Source organism: Heterodontus francisci, chromosome 21 (assembly GCF_036365525.1).
Source record: "Heterodontus francisci isolate sHetFra1 chromosome 21, sHetFra1.hap1, whole genome shotgun sequence".
Lineage (NCBI taxonomy): Eukaryota > Metazoa > Chordata > Chondrichthyes > Heterodontiformes > Heterodontidae > Heterodontus > Heterodontus francisci.
The window spans coordinates 63693322-63711208 of NC_090391.1; positions in this window are offsets into that span (position 1 = coordinate 63693322).

The following is a 17887-nucleotide window of genomic DNA, read 5'->3' on the forward strand; positions in this document are numbered from 1 at the left end:
GGTTACACAGTGTATCACGATCCTGCCAGGTGTGTATGGGGGTTTCACAGATTATCAGGATACTGCCAGGTGTGTATGGGCGTTTCACAGTTTATCAGGATCCTGCCTGGTGTGTCTGGGGGTTTCACAGATTATCAGGATCCTGCCAGGTGTGTATGGGGTTTCACAGAGCATCATGATCCTTCCAGATGTGTATGGGGGTTACACAGTGTATCAGGATCCTGCCAGATGTTTTTCGGGTTTTCACAGTGTATCAGGATCCTTCAAGGTGTGTATGGGGGTTTCACAGTGGATCAGGATCCTGCCAGGTGTGTATGGGGTTTAACAGTGTATCAGGATCCTCCCAGGTATGTTTGGGGTTTTCACAGTGTATCATGATCCTTCCTGGTGTGTCTGGGGGTTTCACAGTGGATGAGGATCCTTCCAGGTGTGTATGGGGTTTCATAGTGCATCAGGATCCTGCCAGATGTGGTTGGGGTTTTCACAGTGTATCAGGATCCTTCCAGGTGTGTATGAGTGTTTCACAGTGGATCAGGATCCTGCCAAATGTGAACGGGGTTTCACAGTGGATCAGGATCCTGCCAGGTGTGCTTGGGGTTTCACAGTGTATCAGGATCCTGCCAAATGTGAACGGGGTTTCACAGTGGATCAGGATCCTGCCAAATGTGAACGGGGTTTCACAGTGGATCAGGATCCTGCCAGGTGTGTATGGGGTTCCACAGTGTATCAGGATCCTGCCAAATGTGAAGGGGGTTTCACAGTGTAACAGGATGCTGCCAGGTGTGTATGGGGTTTTCACAGTGGATCAGGATTCTGCCAGGTGTGTTTGGGGGTTTTCACAGTGTATCAGGATCCTTCCAGGTGTGTATGGGGGTTTTCACAGTGTATCCGGATCCTTTCAGGTGTGTCTGGGGTTTCGCAGTGTATCAGGATCCTCCCAGGTGTGTTTGGGCTTTTCACAGTGTATCAGGATCCTGCCAAATGTGAACGGGGTTTCACAGTGGATCAGGATCCAGCCAGGTGTGTATGGGGTTTCACAGTGTATCAGGATCCTGCCAAATGTGAACGGGATTTCACAGTGGATCAGGATCCTCCCAGGTTTGTATGGGGTTTCACAGTGCATCAGGATCCTGCCAAATGTGAAGGGGGTTTCACAGTATAACAGGATCCTGCCAGGTGTGTATGGGGTTTTCACAGTGGATCAGGATCCTGCCAGGTGTGTATGGGGGTTTTCACAGTGTATCAGGATACTTCCAGGTGTGTATGGGTTTTTTCTCAGTGTATCCGGATCCTTCCAGGTGTGTGTGGGGATTTCACAGTGCATCAGGATCCTGGCAGGTGTGTATGGGGTTGCACATTGTATCGGTATCCTGCCAGATGTGAATGGGGTTTCACTGCCTATCAGGATCCTGCCAGATGTGAATGGGGTTTCTCAGTGGATCAGGATCCTGCCAGGTGTGTACTGGGTTTTCACAGTGGATCAGGATCCTGCCAGATGTGAATGGGGATTTCACAGTGTATCAGGATACTGCCAGGTGTGTATGTGGGTTTCACAGTGCATCAGGATCCTGCCAGGTGTGTCTGGGGATTTCACAGTTTATCAGGATATTGCCAGGTGTGTATGGGGGTTTCACAGTTTGTCAGGATCCTGCCAGGTGTGTATGTGGGTTTCACAGTTTATCAGGATCCTGTCAGATGTGAATGGGGTTTTAACAGTGCATCAGTATCCTGCCAGATGTGTATGGGGTTTTCACAGTCCATCAGGACCCTTCCAGATGTGTATGGGTGTTTCACAGTGTACCAGGATCCTGCATCGTGTGTATGGGGTTTCACAGTTCATCAGGATCCTGCCATGTGTGTATGGGGTTTTCACAGTGTATCAGGATCCTGCCAGGTGTGTATGTGTGTTTCACAGTTTATCAGTATCCTGTCAGGTGTGTATAGGGGTTTCACAGTTTATCAGAATCCTGCCAGGTGTGTATGGGTGTTTCACAGTCTATCAGGATCCTGCCAGGTGTGTATGGGGTTTTCACAGTCTATCAGGATCATGCCAGGTGTGTGGGGTTTTCACAGTGTCTCAGGATCCTGCCAGGTGTGTATGGGGTTTTCACAGTTTATCAGGATCCTGCCAGGTGTGTATGGGGGTTTCACAGTTTATCAGGATCCTGCCAGGTGTGTCTGGGGGTTTTGCAGATTATCAGGATCCTGCCAGGTGTGTATGTGGGTTGCACAGTTTATCAGGATCCTGCCAGGTGTGTATGGGGGTTTCACAGTGTATCAGGATACTGCCGGGTGCGCATGTGTGTTTCACAGTTTATCAGTATCCTGCCAGGTGTGTATGGGGGTTTCACATTTTATCAGGATCCTGCCAGGTGTGTATGGGTGTTTCACAGTTATTCAGGATCCTGCCAGGTGTGTATGGGGTTTTCACATTCTATCAGGATCCTGCCAGGTGTGTATGGGGTTTTCACAGTGTATCAGTATCCTGCAAGGTGTGCATGTGTGTTTCACAGTCTATCAGGATCCTGCCAGGTGTGTATGGGGTTTTCACAGTCTATCAGGATCCTGCCAGGTGTGTATGGGGTTTTTACAGTATATCAGGATCCTGCCAGGTGTGTATGGGGGTTTCACAGTTTATCAGGATCCTGCCAGGTGTGTCTGGGGTTTTACAGTCCATCAGGATCCTGCCAGGTGTGTATGTGGGTTGCACAGTTTATCAGGATCCTGCCAGGTGTGTATGGGGGTTTCACAGTGGATCAGGAACTTGCCAGGTGTGTATGGGGATTTCACAGTGTATCAGGATCGTGCCAGGTGTGTATGTGTGTTTCACATTTTATCAGGATCCTTCCAGATGTGTATGGGTGTTTCACAGTTTATCAGGATCCTGCCACGTGGGTATGGGGTTTCACAGTTTATCAGGATCCTGCCAGGTGTGTATGGGGGTTTCACAGTTTATCAGGATCCTGCCACATGTGTATGGGGTTTCACAGTTGTTCAGGATACTGCCAGGTGTGTTTGGGGTTTTCACTGTGCATGAGGATCCTGCCAGGTGTGTATGGGGTTTTCACAGTGCATAAGGATCCTGCCAGGTGTGTATGGGGTGTTCACAGTTTATCAGGATCCTGCCAGGTGTGTATGGGGGTTTCACAGTTTATCAGGATCCTGCCAGGTGTGTCTGGGGATTTTACAGATTATCAGGATACTGCCGGGTGTGCATGTGTGTTTCACAGTTTATTAGTATCCTGCCAGGTGTGTATGGGGGTTTCACATTTTATCAGGATCCTGCCAGGTATGTATGGGGTTTTCACAGTGTATCAGCAACCTGCCAGGTGTGTATGGGGTTTTCACAATTTATCCGGATCCTGCCAGGTGTGTATGGGGGTTTTACAGTTTATCAGGATCCTGCCAGGTGTGTATGGGGTTTTCACAGTTTATCGGTATCCTTCCTGGTGTGTCTGGGGGTTTCACAGTTTATCAGGATCCTGCCAGGTGAGTATGTGGGTTTCACAGTTTATCAGTATCCTGCCAGATGTGAGTGGGTTTTGCACAGTGCATCAGGATCCTGCCAGATGTGTATGGGTTTTTCACAGTGCATCAGGATCCTTCCAGATGTGTATGGGTGTTTCACAGTGTATCAGGAGCCTGCCACGTGTGTATGGGGTTTCACATTTTATCAGAATCCTGCAGGTGTTTATGTGGGTTTCACAGTTTATCAGTCTCCTGCCTGTGTTTATGTGAGTTTCACAGTTTATCAGGATCCTGCCTGGTGTGCATGGGGTTTCACAGTGGATCAGGATCCTGCCACGTGTGTATGGGGTTTTCACAGAATATCAGGATCCTGCCAGGTGTGTATGGGGGTTTCACTGTTATCAGGAACATGGCAGGTGTGTATGTGGGTTTCACAGTCTATCAGGATCCAGCCAGATGTGTATGGGTGTTTCACAGTTTATCAGGATCCTGCCAGGTGTGTATGTGTGTTTCCCATTTTATCAGGATCCTTCCAGATGTGTATGGGTGTTTCACAGTTTATCAGGATCCTGCCACGTGTGTATGGGGTTTCACAGTTTATCAGGATCCTGCCAGGTGTGTATGGGGGTTTCACAGTTTATCAGGATCCTGCCACATGTGTAGGGGGTTTCACAGTTGTTCAGGATACTGCCAGGTGTGTTTGGGGTTTTCACTGTGCATGAGGATCCTGCCAGGTGTGTATGGGGTTTTCGCAGTGTATCAGGATCCTGCCAGGTGTGTATGGTTTTTCACAGTGTATCAGGATCCTGCCAGGTGTGTATGGGGTTTTCACAGTGGATCAGGAACTTGCCAGGTGTGTGGGGATTTCACAGTGTATCAGGATCGTGCCAGGTGTGTATGTGTGTTTCACATTTTATCAGGATCCTGCCACGTGTGTATGGGGTTTCACAGTGTTTCAGGATCCTGCCTGGTGTGTTTGGGATTGCAATGTGCATCAGGATACTGCCAGGTGTGTATGGGGTTTTCACAGTGTATCAGGATCCTGCCAGGTGTGTATGGGGTTTTCACAGTGCATCAGGATCCTGCCAGTTGTGTATGGGGTTTTCACAGTGTATCAGGAACCTGCCAGGTGTGTATGGGGTTTTCACAGTTGATCAGGAACCCGCCAGGTGTGTATGGGGATTTCACAGCGTATCAGGATACTGCCAGGTGTGTATGGGGGTTTCACAGTTCATCAGCATGCTGCCAGGTGTGTATTGGGTTTCACACTGTATCAGGATGCTGCCAGGTGTGTATGGGGTCTTCACAGTGGATCAGGATCCTGCCAGGTGTGTATGGGGTTTTCACAGTGTATCAGGATCCTGCCAGGTGTGTATGGGGTTTTTTCAGTGGATCAGGAACCTGCCAGGTGTTTATGGGGATTTCACAGTGTATCAGGATGCTGCCAGGTGTGTATGTGGGTTTCACAGTGCATCAGGATCCTGCCAGGTGTGCATGGGGTTTTCACAGTGTATCAGGATCCTGCCAGGTGTGTATGGGGGTTTCACATTTTATCAGGATCCTGCCAGGTGTGTATGTGGGTTGCACATTTTATCAGGATCCTGCCAGGTGTGTATGGGGGTTTCACAGTGTATCAGGATCCTGCCAGGTGTGTATGGGTTTTTCACCCTGTATCAGGATCCTGCCAGGTGTGTATGGGGGTTTCACAGTTTATCAGGATCCTGTCAGGTGTTCATGTGGGTCTCACAGTTCATCAGGGTCCTGCCAGGTGTGTATGGGGTTTTCACAGTGTATCAGTATCCTGCCAGGAGTGCATGTGTGTTTCACAGTTTATCAGTATCCTGCCAGGAGTGTATGGGGGTTTCACAGTTTATCAGGATCCTGCCAGGTGTGTATGGGTTTTTCACAGTCTATCAGGATCCTGCCAGGTGTGTATGGGGTTTTCACAGTCTATCAGGATCCTGCCAGGTGTGTGGGGTTTTCACAGTGCATAAGGATCCTGCCAGGTGTGTATGGGGTTTTCACAGTTTATCAGGATCCTGCCAGGTGTGTATGGGGGTTTCACAGTTTATCAGGATCCTGCCAGGTGTGTCTGGGGGTTTTACAGATTATCAGGATCCTGCCAGGTGTGTATGTGGGTTGCACAGTTTATCAGGATCCTGCCAGGTGTGTATGGGGGTTTCACAGTGTATCAGGATACTGCCGGGTGTGCATGTGTGTTTCACAGTTTATTAGTATCCTGCCAGGTGTGTATGGGGGTTTCACATTTTATCAGGATCCTGCCAGGTGTGTATGGGTGTTCCACAGTGATTCAGGATCCTGCCAGGTGTGTATGGGGTTTTCACATTGCATCAGGATCCTGCCAGGTATGTATGGGTTTTTCACAGTGTATCATTAACCTGCCAGGTGTGTATGGGGTTTTCAAAATTTATCCGGATCCTGCCAGGTGTGTATGGGGGTTTCACAGTTTATCTGGATCCTGCCAGGTGTGTATGGGATTTCACAGTTTATCGGTATCCTTCCTGGTGTGTCTGGGGGTTTCACAGTTTATCAGGATCCTGCCAGGTGAGTATGTGGGTTTCACAGTTTATCAGTATCCTGCCAGATGTGAGTGGGGTTTTCACAGTGCATCAGGATCCTGCCAGATGTGTATGGGGTTTTCACAGTGCATCAGGATCCTTCCAGATGTGTATGGGTGTTTCACAGTGTATCAGGAGCCTGCCACGTGTGTATGGGGTTTCACATTTTATCAGAATCCTGCAGGTGTGTATGTGGGTTTCACAGTTTATCAGTCTCCTGCCTGTGTTTATGTGAGTTTCACAGTTTATCAGGATCCTGCCTGGTGTGCATGGGGTTTCACAGTGGATCAGGATCCTGCCACGTGTGTATGGGGTTTTCACAGAATATCAGGATCCTGCCAGGTGTGTATGGGGGTTTCACAGTTATCAGGAACATGGCAGGTGTGTATGTGGGTTTCACAGTTTATCAGGATCCAGCCAGATGTGTATGGGTGTTTCACAGTTTATCAGGATCCTGCCAGGTGTGTATGGGGGTTTCACAGTTTATCAGTATCCTGCTTGGTGTTTCCGGGGGCTTCACAGTTTATCAGGTTTCTTCCAGATGTGAATGGGGTTTTCACAGTGCATCAGCATCATGCCAGATGTGTATGGGGTTTTCACAATGCATCAGGATCCTTCCAGATGTGTATGGGGGTTTCACAGTGTATCAGGATCCTGCATCGAGTGTATGGGGATCCACAGTTTATCAGGATCCTGCCAGGTGAGTATGTGGGTTTCACAGTTTATCAGGATGCTGCCAGATGTGAGTGGGGTTTACACAGTGCATCAGGATCCTGCCAGATGTGTATGGGGTTTTCACAGTGCATCAGGATCCTTCCAGATGTGTATGGGTGTTTCACAGTGTATAAGGAGCCTGCCACGTGTGTATGGGGTTTCACAGTTTATCAGAATCCTGCAGGTGTGTATGTGGGTTTCACAGTTTATCAGTCTCCTGCCTGTGTTTATGTGAGTTTCACAGTTTATCAGGATCCTGCCTGGTGTGCATGGGGTTTCACAGTGGATCAGGATCCTGCCACGTGTGTATGGGGTATTCACAGAATATCAGGATCCTGCCAGGTGTGTATGGGGGTTTCACAGTTATCAGGAACATGCCAGGTGTTTATGTGGGTTTCACAGTTTATCAGGATCCTGCCAGGTGTGTATGGGTGTTTCACAGTTGATCAGGATCCTGCCAGGTGTGTATGGGGGTTTCACAGTTTATCAGTCTCCTGCTTGGTGTGTCCGGGGGTTTCACAGTTTATCAGGTTTCTTCCAGATGTGAATGGGGTTTTCACAGTGCATCAGCATCATGTCAGATGTGTATGGGGTTTTCACAATACATCAGGATCCTTCCAGATGTGTATGGGGGTTTCACAGTGTATCAGGATCCTGCATCTTGTGTTTGGGGATCCACAGTTTATCAGGATCCTGCCAGGTGTGTATGGGGGTTTCACAGTTTATCAGGATCCTGCCTGGTGTGTCTGGGGGTTTCACAGTTCATCAGGATCCTGCCAGGTGTGTATGTGGGTTTCACAGTTTATCAGTATCCTGCCAGGTGTGCATGGGGATTTCACAGTGTATCCGGATACTGCCTGGTGTGTGTGGGGGTTTCACAGTTTATCAGGATCCTGCCTGGTGTTTATTTGGGTTACACAGTGTATCACGATCCTGCCAGGTGTGTATGGGGGTTTCACAGATTATCAGGATACTGCCAGGTGTGTATGGGCGTTTCACAGTTTATCAGGATCCTGCCTGGTGTGTCTGGGGGTTTCACAGATTATCAGGATCCTGCCAGGTGTGTATGGGGGTTTCACAGAGCATCATGATCCTTCCAGATGTGTATGGGGGTTACACAGTGTATCAGGATCCTGCCAGATGTTTTTCGGGTTTTCACAGTGTATCAGGATCCTTCAAGGTGTGTATGGGGGTTTCACAGTGGATCAGGATCCTGCCAGGTGTGTATGGGGATTAACAGTGTATCAGGATCCTCCCAGGTATGTTTGGGGTTTTCACAGTGTATCATGATCCTTCCTGGTGTGTCTGGGGGTTTCACAGTGGATGAGGATCCTTCCAGGTGTGTATGGGTTTTCACAGTGCATCAGGATCCTGCCAGATGTGTTTGGGGTTTTCACAGTGTATCAGGATCCTTCCAGGTGTGTATGAGTGTTTCACAGTGGATCAGGATCCTGCCAAATGTGAACGGGGTTTCACAGTGGATCAGGATCCTGCCAGGTGTGCTTGGGGTTTCACAGTGTATCAGGATCCTGCCAAATGTGAACGGGGTTTCACAGTGGATCAGGATCCTGCCAAATGTGAACGGGGTTTCACAGTGGATCAGGATCCTGCCAGGTGTGTATGGGGTTCCACAGTGTATCAGGATCCTGCCAAATGTGAAGGGGGTTTCACAGTGTAACAGGATGCTGCCAGGTGTGTATGGGGTTTTCACAGTGGATCAGGATTCTGCCAGGTGTGTGTGGGGGTTTTCACAGTGTATCAGGATCCTTCCAGGTGTGTTTGGGGGTTTTCACAGTGTATCCGGATCCTTTCAGGTGTGTCTGGGGTTTCGCAGTGTATCAGGATCCTCCCAGGTGTGTTTGGGCTTTTCACAGTGTATCAGGATCCTGCCAAATGTGAACGGGGTTTCACAGTGGATCAGGATCCAGCCAGGTGTGTATGGGGTTTCACAGTGTATCAGGATCCTGCCAAATGTGAACGGGATTTCACAGTGGATCAGGATCCTCCCAGGTTTGTATGGGGTTTCACAGTGCATCAGGATCCTGCCAAATGTGAAGGGGGTTTCACAGTATAACAGGATCCTGCCAGGTGTATATGGGGTTTTCACAGTGGATCAGGATCCTGCCAGGTGTGTATGGGGTTTTCACAGTTTATCGGTATCCTTCCTGGTGTGTCTAGGGGTTTCACAGTTTATCAGAATCCTGCCAGGTGTGTATGGGTGTTTCACAGTCGATCAGGATCCTGCCAGGTGTGTATGGGGTTTTCACAGTCTATCAGGGTCATGCCAGGTGTGTGGGGTTTTCACAGTGTATAAGGATCCTGCCAGGTGTGTATGGGGTTTTCACAGTTTATCAGGATCCTGCCAGGTGTGTATGGGGGTTTCACAGTTTATCAGGATCCTGCCAGGTGTGTCTGGGGGTTTTGCAGATTATCAGGATCCTGCCAGGTGTGTATGTGGGTTGCACAGTTTATCAGGATCCTGCCAGGTGTGTATGGGGGTTTCACAGTGTATCAGGATACTGCCGGGTGCGCATGTGTGTTTCACAGTTTATCAGTATCCTGCCAGGTGTGTATGGGGGTTTCACATTTTATCAGGATCCTGCCAGGTGTGTATGGGTGTTTCACAGTTATTCAGGATCCTGCCAGGTGTGTATGGGGTTTTCACATTCTATCAGGATCCTGCCAGGTGTGTATGGGGTTTTCACAGTGTATCTGTATCCTGCAAGGTGTGCATGTGTGTTTCGCAGTCTATCAGGATCCTGCCAGGTGTGTATGGGGTTTTCACAGTCTATCAGGATCCTGCCAGGTGTGTATGGGGTTTTTACAGTTTATCAGGATCCTGCCAGGTGTGTATGGGGGTTTCACAGTTTATCAGGATCCTGCCAGGTGTGTCTGGGGTTTTACAGTCCATCAGGATCCTGCCAGGTGTGTATGTGGGTTGCACAGTTTATCAGGATCCTGCCAGGTGTGTATGGGGGTTTCACAGTGGATCAGGAACTTGCCAGGTGTGTATGGGGATTTCACAGTGTATCAGGATCGTGCCAGGTGTGTATGTGTGTTTCACATTTTATCAGGATCCTTCCAGATGTGTATGGGTGTTTCACAGTTTATCAGGATCCTGCCACGTGGGTATGGGGTTTCACAGTTTATCAGGATCCTGCCAGGTGTGCATGGGGGTTTCACAGTTTATCAGGATCCTGCCACATGTGTATGGGGTTTCACAGTTGTTCAGGATACTGCCAGGTGTGTTTGGGGTTTTCACTGTGCATGAGGATCCTGCCAGGTGTGTATGGGGTTTTCACAGTGCATAAGGATCCTGCCAGGTGTGTATGGGGTGTTCACAGTTTATCAGGATCATGCCAGGTGTGTATGGGGGTTTCACAGTTTATCAGGATCCTGCCAGGTGTGTCTGGGGGTTTTACAGATTATCAGGATACTGCCGGGTGTGCATGTGTGTTTCACAGTTTATTAGTATCCTGCCAGGTGTGTATGGGGGTTTCACATTTTATCAGGATCCTGCCAGGCATGTATGGGGTTTTCACAGTGTATCAGTAACCTGCCAGGTGTGTATGGGGTTTTCACAATTTATCCGGATCCTGCCAGGTGTGTATGGGGGTTTCACAGTTTATCAGGATCCTGCCAGGTGTGTATGGGGTTTTCACAGTTTATCGGTATCCTTCCTGGTGTGTCTGGGGGTATCACAGTTTATCAGGATCCTGCCAGGTGAGTATGTGGGTTTCACAGTTTATCAGTATCCTGCCAGATGTGAGTGGGATTTTCACAGTGCATCAGGATCCTGCCAGATGTGTATGGGGTTTTCACAGTGCATCAGGATCCTTCCAGATGTGTATGGGTGTTTCACAGTGTATCAGGAGCCTGCCACGTGTGTATGGGGTTTCACATTTTATCAGAATCCTGCAGGTGTTTATGTGGGTTTCACAGTTTATCAGTCTCCTGCCTGTGTTTATGTGAGTTTCACAGTTTATCAGGATCCTGCCTGGTGTGCATGGGGTTTCACAGTGGATCAGGATCCTGCCACGTGTGTATGGGGTTTTCACAGAATATCAGGATCCTGCCAGGTGTGTATGGGGGTTTCACAGTTATCAGGAACATGGCAGGTGTGTATGTGGGTTTCACAGTTTATCAGGATCCAGCCAGATGTGTATGGGTGTTTCACAGTTTATCAGGATCCTGCCAGGTGTGTATGTGTGTTTCACATTTTATCAGGATCCTTCCAGATGTGTATGGGTGTTTCACAGTTTATCAGGATCCTGCCACGTGTGTATGGGGTTTCACAGTTTATCAGGATCCTGCCAGGTGTGTATGGGGGTTTCACAGTTTATCAGGATCCTGCCACATGTGTAGGGGGTTTCACAGTTGTTCAGGATACTGCCAGGTGTGTTTGGGGTTTTCACTGTGCATGAGGATCCTGCCAGGTGTGTATGGGGTTTTCGCAGTGTATCAGGATCCTGCCAGGTGTGTATGGTTTTTCACAGTGTATCAGGATCCTGCCAGGTGTGTATGGGGTTTTCACAGTGGATCAGGAACTTGCCAGGTGTGTATGGGGATTTCACAGTGTATCAGGATCGTGCCAGGTGTGTATGTGTGTTTCACATTTTATCAGGATCCTGCCACGTGTGTATGGGGTTTCACAGTGGTTCAGGATCCTGCCTGGTGTGTTTGGGATTGCAATGTGCATCAGGATACTGCCAGGTGTGTATGGGGTTTTCACAGTGTATCAGGATCCTGCCAGGTGTGTATGGGGTTTTCACAGTGCATCAGGATCCTGCCAGTTGTGTATGGGGTTTTCACAGTGTATCAGGAACCTGCCAGGTGTGTATGGGGTTTTCACAGTTGATCAGGAACCTGCCAGGTGTGTATGGGGATTTCACAGCGTATCAGGATACTGCCAGGTGTGTATGGGGGTTTCACAGTTCATCAGCATCCTGCCAGGTGTGTATTGGGTTTCACACTGTATCAGGATGCTGCCAGGTGTGTATGGGGTCTTCACAGTGGATCAGGATCCTGCCAGGTGTGTATGGGGTTTTCACAGTGTATCAGGATCCTGCCAGGTGTGTATGGGGTTTTTTCAGTGGATCAGGAACCTGCCAGGTGTTTATGGGGATTTCACAGTGTATCAGGATGCTGCCAGGTGTGTATGTGGGTTTCACAGTGCATCAGGATCCTGCCAGGTGTGCATGGGGTTTTCACAGTGTATCAGGATCCTGCCAGGTGTGTATGGGGGTTTCACATTTTATCAGGATCCTGCCAGGTGTGTATGTGGGTTGCACATTTTATCAGGATCCTGCCAGGTGTGTATGGGGGTTTCACAGTGTATCAGGATCCTGCCAGGTGTGTATGGGTTTTTCACCCTGTATCAGGATCCTGCCAGGTGTGTATGGGGGTTTCACAGTTTATCAGGATCCTGTCAGGTGTTTATGTGGGTCTCACAGTTCATCAGGGTCCTGCCAGCTGTGTATGGGGTTTTCACAGTGTATCAGTATCCTGCCAGGAGTGCATGTGTGTTTCACAGTTTATCAGTATCCTGCCAGGTGTGTATGGGGGTTTCACAGTTTATCAGGATCCTGCCAGGTGTGTATGGGATTTTCACAGTCTATCAGGATCCTGCCAGGTGTGTATGGGGTTTTCACAGTCTATCAGGATCCTGCCAGGTGTGTGGGGTTTTCACAGTGCATAAGGATCCTGCCAGGTGTGTATGGGGTTTTCACAGTTTATCAGGATCCTGCCAGGTGTGTATGGGGGTTTCACAGTTTATCAGGATCCTGCCAGGTGTGTCTGGGGGTTTTACAGATTATCAGGATCCTGCCAGGTGTGTATGTGGGTTGCACAGTTTATCAGGATCCTGCCAGGTGTGTATGGGGGTTTCACAGTGTATCAGAATACTGCCGGGTGTGCATGTGTGTTTCACAGTTTATTAGTATCCTGCCAAGTGTGTATGGGGGTTTCACATTTTATCAGGATCCTGCCAGGTGTGTATGGGTGTTCCACAGTGATTCAGGATCCTGCCAGGTGTGTATGGGGTTTTCACATTCTATCAGGATCCTGCCAGGTATGTATGGGTTTTTCACAGTGTATCATTAACCTGCCAGGTGTGTATGGGGTTTTCACAATTTATCCGGATCCTGCCAGGTGTGTATGGGGGTTTCACAGTTTATCTGGATCCTGCCAGGTGTGTATGGGATTTCACAGTTTATCGGTATCCTTCCTGGTGTGTCTGGGGGTTTCACAGTTTATCAGGATCCTGCCAGGTGAGTATGTGGGTTTCACAGTTTATCAGTATCCTGCCAGATGTGAGTGGGGTTTTCACAGTGCATCAGGATCCTGCCAGATGTGTATGGGGTTTTCACAGTGCATCAGGATCCTTCCAGATGTGTATGGGTGTTTCACAGTGTATCAGGAGCCTGCCACGTGTGTATGGGGTTTCACATTTTATCAGAATCCTGCAGGTGTGTATGTGGGTTTCACAGTTTATCAGTCTCCTGCCTGTGTTTATGTGAGTTTCACTGTTTATCAGGATCCTGCCTGGTGTGCATGGGGTTTCACAGTGGATCAGGATCCTGCCACGTGTGTATGGGGTTTTCACAGAATATCAGGATCCTGCCAGGTGTGTATGGGGGTTTCACAGTTATCAGGAACATGGCAGTTGTGTATGTGGGTTTCACAGTTTATCAGGATCCAGCCAGATGTGTATGGGTGTTTCACAGTTTATCAGGATCCTGCCAGGTGTGTATGGGGGTTTCACAGTTTATCAGTATCCTGCTTGGTGTTTCCGGGGGCTTCACAGTTTATCAGGTTTCTTCCAGATGTGAATGGGGTTTTCACAGTGCATCAGCATCATGCCAGATGTGTATGGGGTTTTCACAATGCATCAGGATCCTTCCAGATGTGTATGGGGGTTTCACAGTGTATCAGGATCCTGCATCGAGTGTCTGGGGATCCACAGTTTATCAGGATCCTGCCAGGTGAGTATGTGGGTTTCACAGTTTATCAGGATGCTGCCAGATGTGAGTGGGGTTTACACAGTGCATCAGGATCCTGCCAGATGTGTATGGGGTTTTCACAGTGCATCAGGATCCTTCCAGATGTGTATGGGTGTTTCACAGTGTATCAGGAGCCTGCCACGTGTGTATGGGGTTTCACAGTTTATCAGAATCCTGCAGGTGTGTATGTGGGTTTCACAGTTTATCAGTCTCCTGCCTGTGTTTATGTGAGTTTCACAGTGTATCAGGATCCTGCCTGGTGTGCATGGGGTTTCACAGTGGATCAGGATCCTGCCACGTGTGTATGGGGTATTCACAGAATATCAGGATCCTGCCAGGTGTGTATGGGGGTTTCACAGTTATCAGGAACATGCCAGGTGTTTATGTGGGTTTCTCAGTTTATCAGGATCCTGCCAGGTGTGTATGGGTGTTTCACAGTTGATCAGGATCCTGCCAGGTGTGTATGGGGGTTTCACAGTTTATCAGTCTCCTGCTTGGTGTGTCCGGGGGTTTCACAGTTTATCAGGTTTCTTCCAGATGTGAATGGGGTTTTCACAGTGCATCAGCATCATGTCAGATGTGTATGGGGTTTTCACAATACATCAGGATCCTTCCAGATGTGTATGGGGGTTTCACAGTGTATCAGGATCCTGCATCGTGTGTTTGGGGATCCACAGTTTATCAGGATCCTGCCAGGTGTGTATGGGGGTTTCACAGTTTATCAGGATCCTGCCTGGTGTGTCTAGGGGTTTCACAGTTCATCAGGATCCTGCCAGGTGTGTATGTGGGTTTCACAGTTTATCAGTATCCTGCCAGGTGTGCATGGGGATTTCACAGTGTATCCGGATCCTGCCTGGTGTGTGTGGGGGTTTCACAGTTTATCAGGATCCTGCCTGGTGTTTATTTGGGTTACACAGTGTATCACGATCCTGCCAGGTGTGTATGGGGGTTTCACAGATTATCATGATACTGCCAGGTGTGTATGGGCGTTTCACAGTTTATCAGGATCCTGCCTGGTGTGTCTGGGGGTTTCACAGATTATCAGGATCCTGCCAGGTGTGTATGGGGGTTTCACAGAGCATCATGATCCTTCCAGATGTGTATGGGGGTTACACAGTGTATCAGGATCCTGCCAGATGTTTTTCGGGTTTTCACAGTGTATCAGGATCCTTCAAGGTGTGTATGGGGGTTTCACAGTGGATCAGGATCCTGCCAGGGGTGTATGGGGTTTAACAGTGCATCAGGATCCTCCCAGGTATGTTTGGGGTTTTCACAGTGTATCATGATCCTTCCTGGTGTGTCTGGGGGTTTCACAGTGGAAGAGGATCCTTCCAGGTGTGTATGGGGTTTCACAGTGCATCAGGATCCTGCCAGATGTGTTTGGGGTTTTCACAGTGTATCAGGATCCTTCCAGGTGTGTATGAGTGTTTCACAGTGGATCAAGATCCTGCCAAATGTGAACGGGGTTTCACAGTGGATCAGGATCCTGCCAGGTGTGCTTGGGGTTTCACAGTGTATCAGGATCCTGCCAGGTGTGTATGGGGTTCCACAGTGTATCAGGATCCTGCCAAATGTGAAGGGGGTTTCACAGTGTAACAGGATGCTGCCAGGTGTGTATGGGGTTTTCACAGTGGATCAGGATTCTGCCAGGTGTGTTTGGGGGTTTTCACAGTGTATCAGGATCCTTCCAGGTGTGTTTGGGGGTTTTCACAGTGTATCCGGATCCTTTCAGGTGTGTCTGGGGTTTCGCAGTGTATCAGGATCCTCCCAGGTGTGTTTGGGCTTTTCACAGTGTATCAGGATCCTGCCAAATGTGAACGGGATTTCACAGTGGATCAGGATCCTCCCAGGTTTGTATGGGGTTTCACAGTGCATCAGGATCCTGCCAAATGTGAAGGGGGTTTCACAGTATAACAGGATCCTGCCAGGTGTGTCTGGGGTTTTCACAGTGGATCAGGATACTGCCAGGTGTGTATGGGGGTTTTCACAGTGTATCAGGATACTTCCAGGTGTGTATGGGTTTTTTCTCAGTGTATCCGGATCCTTCCAAGTGTGTGTGGGGATTTCACAGTGCATCAGGATCCTGGCAGGTGTGTATGGGGTTGCACATTGTATCGGTATCCTGCCAGATGTGAATGGGGTTTCACTGCCTATCAGGATCCTGCCAGATGTGAATGGGGTTTCTCAGTGGATCAGGATCCTGCCAGGTGTGTACTGGGTTTTCACAGTGTATCAGGATCCGGCCAGATGTGAATGGAGATTTCACAGTGGATCAGGATCCTGCCAGATGTGAATGGGGATTTCACAGTGTATCAGGATACTGCCAGGTGTGTATGTGGGTTTCACAGTGCATCAGGATCCTGCCAGGTGTGTCTGGGGTTTTCACAGTTTATCAGGATACTGCCAGGTGTGTATGGGGGTTTCACAGTTTGTCAGGATCCTGCCAGGTGTGTATGTGGGTTTCACAGTTTATCAGGATCCTGTCAGATGTGAATGGGGTTTTAACAGTGCATCAGTATCCTGCCAGATGTGTATGGGGTTTTCACAGTCCATCAGGACCCTTCCAGATGTGTATGGGTGTTTCACAGTGTACCAGGATCCTGCATCGTGTGTATGGGGTTTCACAGTTTATCAGGATCCTGCCATGTGTGTGTGGGGTTTTCACAGTGTATCAGGATCCTGCCAGGTGTGTATGGGGTTTTCACAGTGTATCAGTATCCTGCCAGATGTGCATGTGGTTTTCACAGTTTATCACGATCCTGCCTGGTGTGTCTGGGGATTTCACAGAGAATCAGGATTTTGCCAGATGTGCATCGAGTTTTCACAGTGGGTCAGGATCCTGCCAGGTGTGTATGGGGGTTTTCACAGTGTATCAGGATCCTTCCAGGTGTGTATGGGGGTTTTCACAGTGTATCCGGATCCTTTCAGGTGTGTCTGGGGTTTCGCAGTGTATCAGGATCCTCCCAGGTGTGTTTGGGCTTTTCACAGTGTATCAGGATCCTGCCAAATGTGAACGGGGTTTCACAGTGGATCAGGATCCTGCCAGGTGTGTATGGGGTTTCACAGTGTATCAGGATCCTGCCAAATGTGAACGGGATTTCACAGTGGATTAGGATCCTGCCAGGTTTGTATGGGGTTTCACAGTGCATCAGGATCCTGCCAAATGTGAAGGGGGTTTTCACAGTATAACAGGATCCTGCCAGGTGTGCATGGGGGTTTTCACAGTGTATCAGGATACTTCCAGGTGTGTATGGGTTCTTTCTCAGTGTATCCGGATCCTTCAAGGTGTGTGTGGGGATTTCACAATGCATCAGGATCCTGGCAGGTGTGTCTGGGGTTGCACAGTGTCTCAGTATCCTGCCAGATGTGAATGGGGTTTCACTGCGTATCAGGATCCTGCCAGATGTGAATGGGGTTTCACAGTGGATCAGGATCCTGCCAGGTGTGTACTGGGTTTTCACAGTATATCAGGATCCTGCCAGGTGTGTATGTGGGTTTCACAGTGCATTTGGATCCTGCCAGGTGTGTCTGGGGTTTTCAGTGTTTATCAGGATACTGCCAGGTGTGTATGGGGGTTTCACAGTTTATCAGGATACTGCCAGGTGTGTCTGGGGGTTTCACAGTTTGTCAGGATCCTGCCAGGTGTGTATGTGGGTTTCACAGTTTATCAGGATCCTGTCAGATGTGAATGGGGTTTTAACAGTGCATCAGTATCCTGCCAGATGTGTATGGGGTTTTCACAGTCCATCAGGACCCTTCCAGATGTGTATGGGTGTTTCACAGTGTACCAGGATCCTGCATCGTGTGTATGGGGTTTCACAGTTTATCAGGATCCTGCCAGGTGTGCATGGGGTTTTCACAGTGTATCAGGATCCTGCCTGGTGTGTCTGGGGTTTTCACAGTGGATCAGGATCCTGCCAGATGTGCATGTGGTTTTCCCAGTGTATCAGGATCCTGCCAGGTGTGTATGGGGTTTTCACAGTGGATCAGGATCCTGCCAGATGTGCATGTGGGTTTCACAGTTTATCACGATCCTGCCTGGTGTGGATGGGGATTTCACAGTTTATCAGGATCATGCCTGGTGTGTATGGGGTTTCACAGTGGATCAGGATCCTGCCAGGTGTG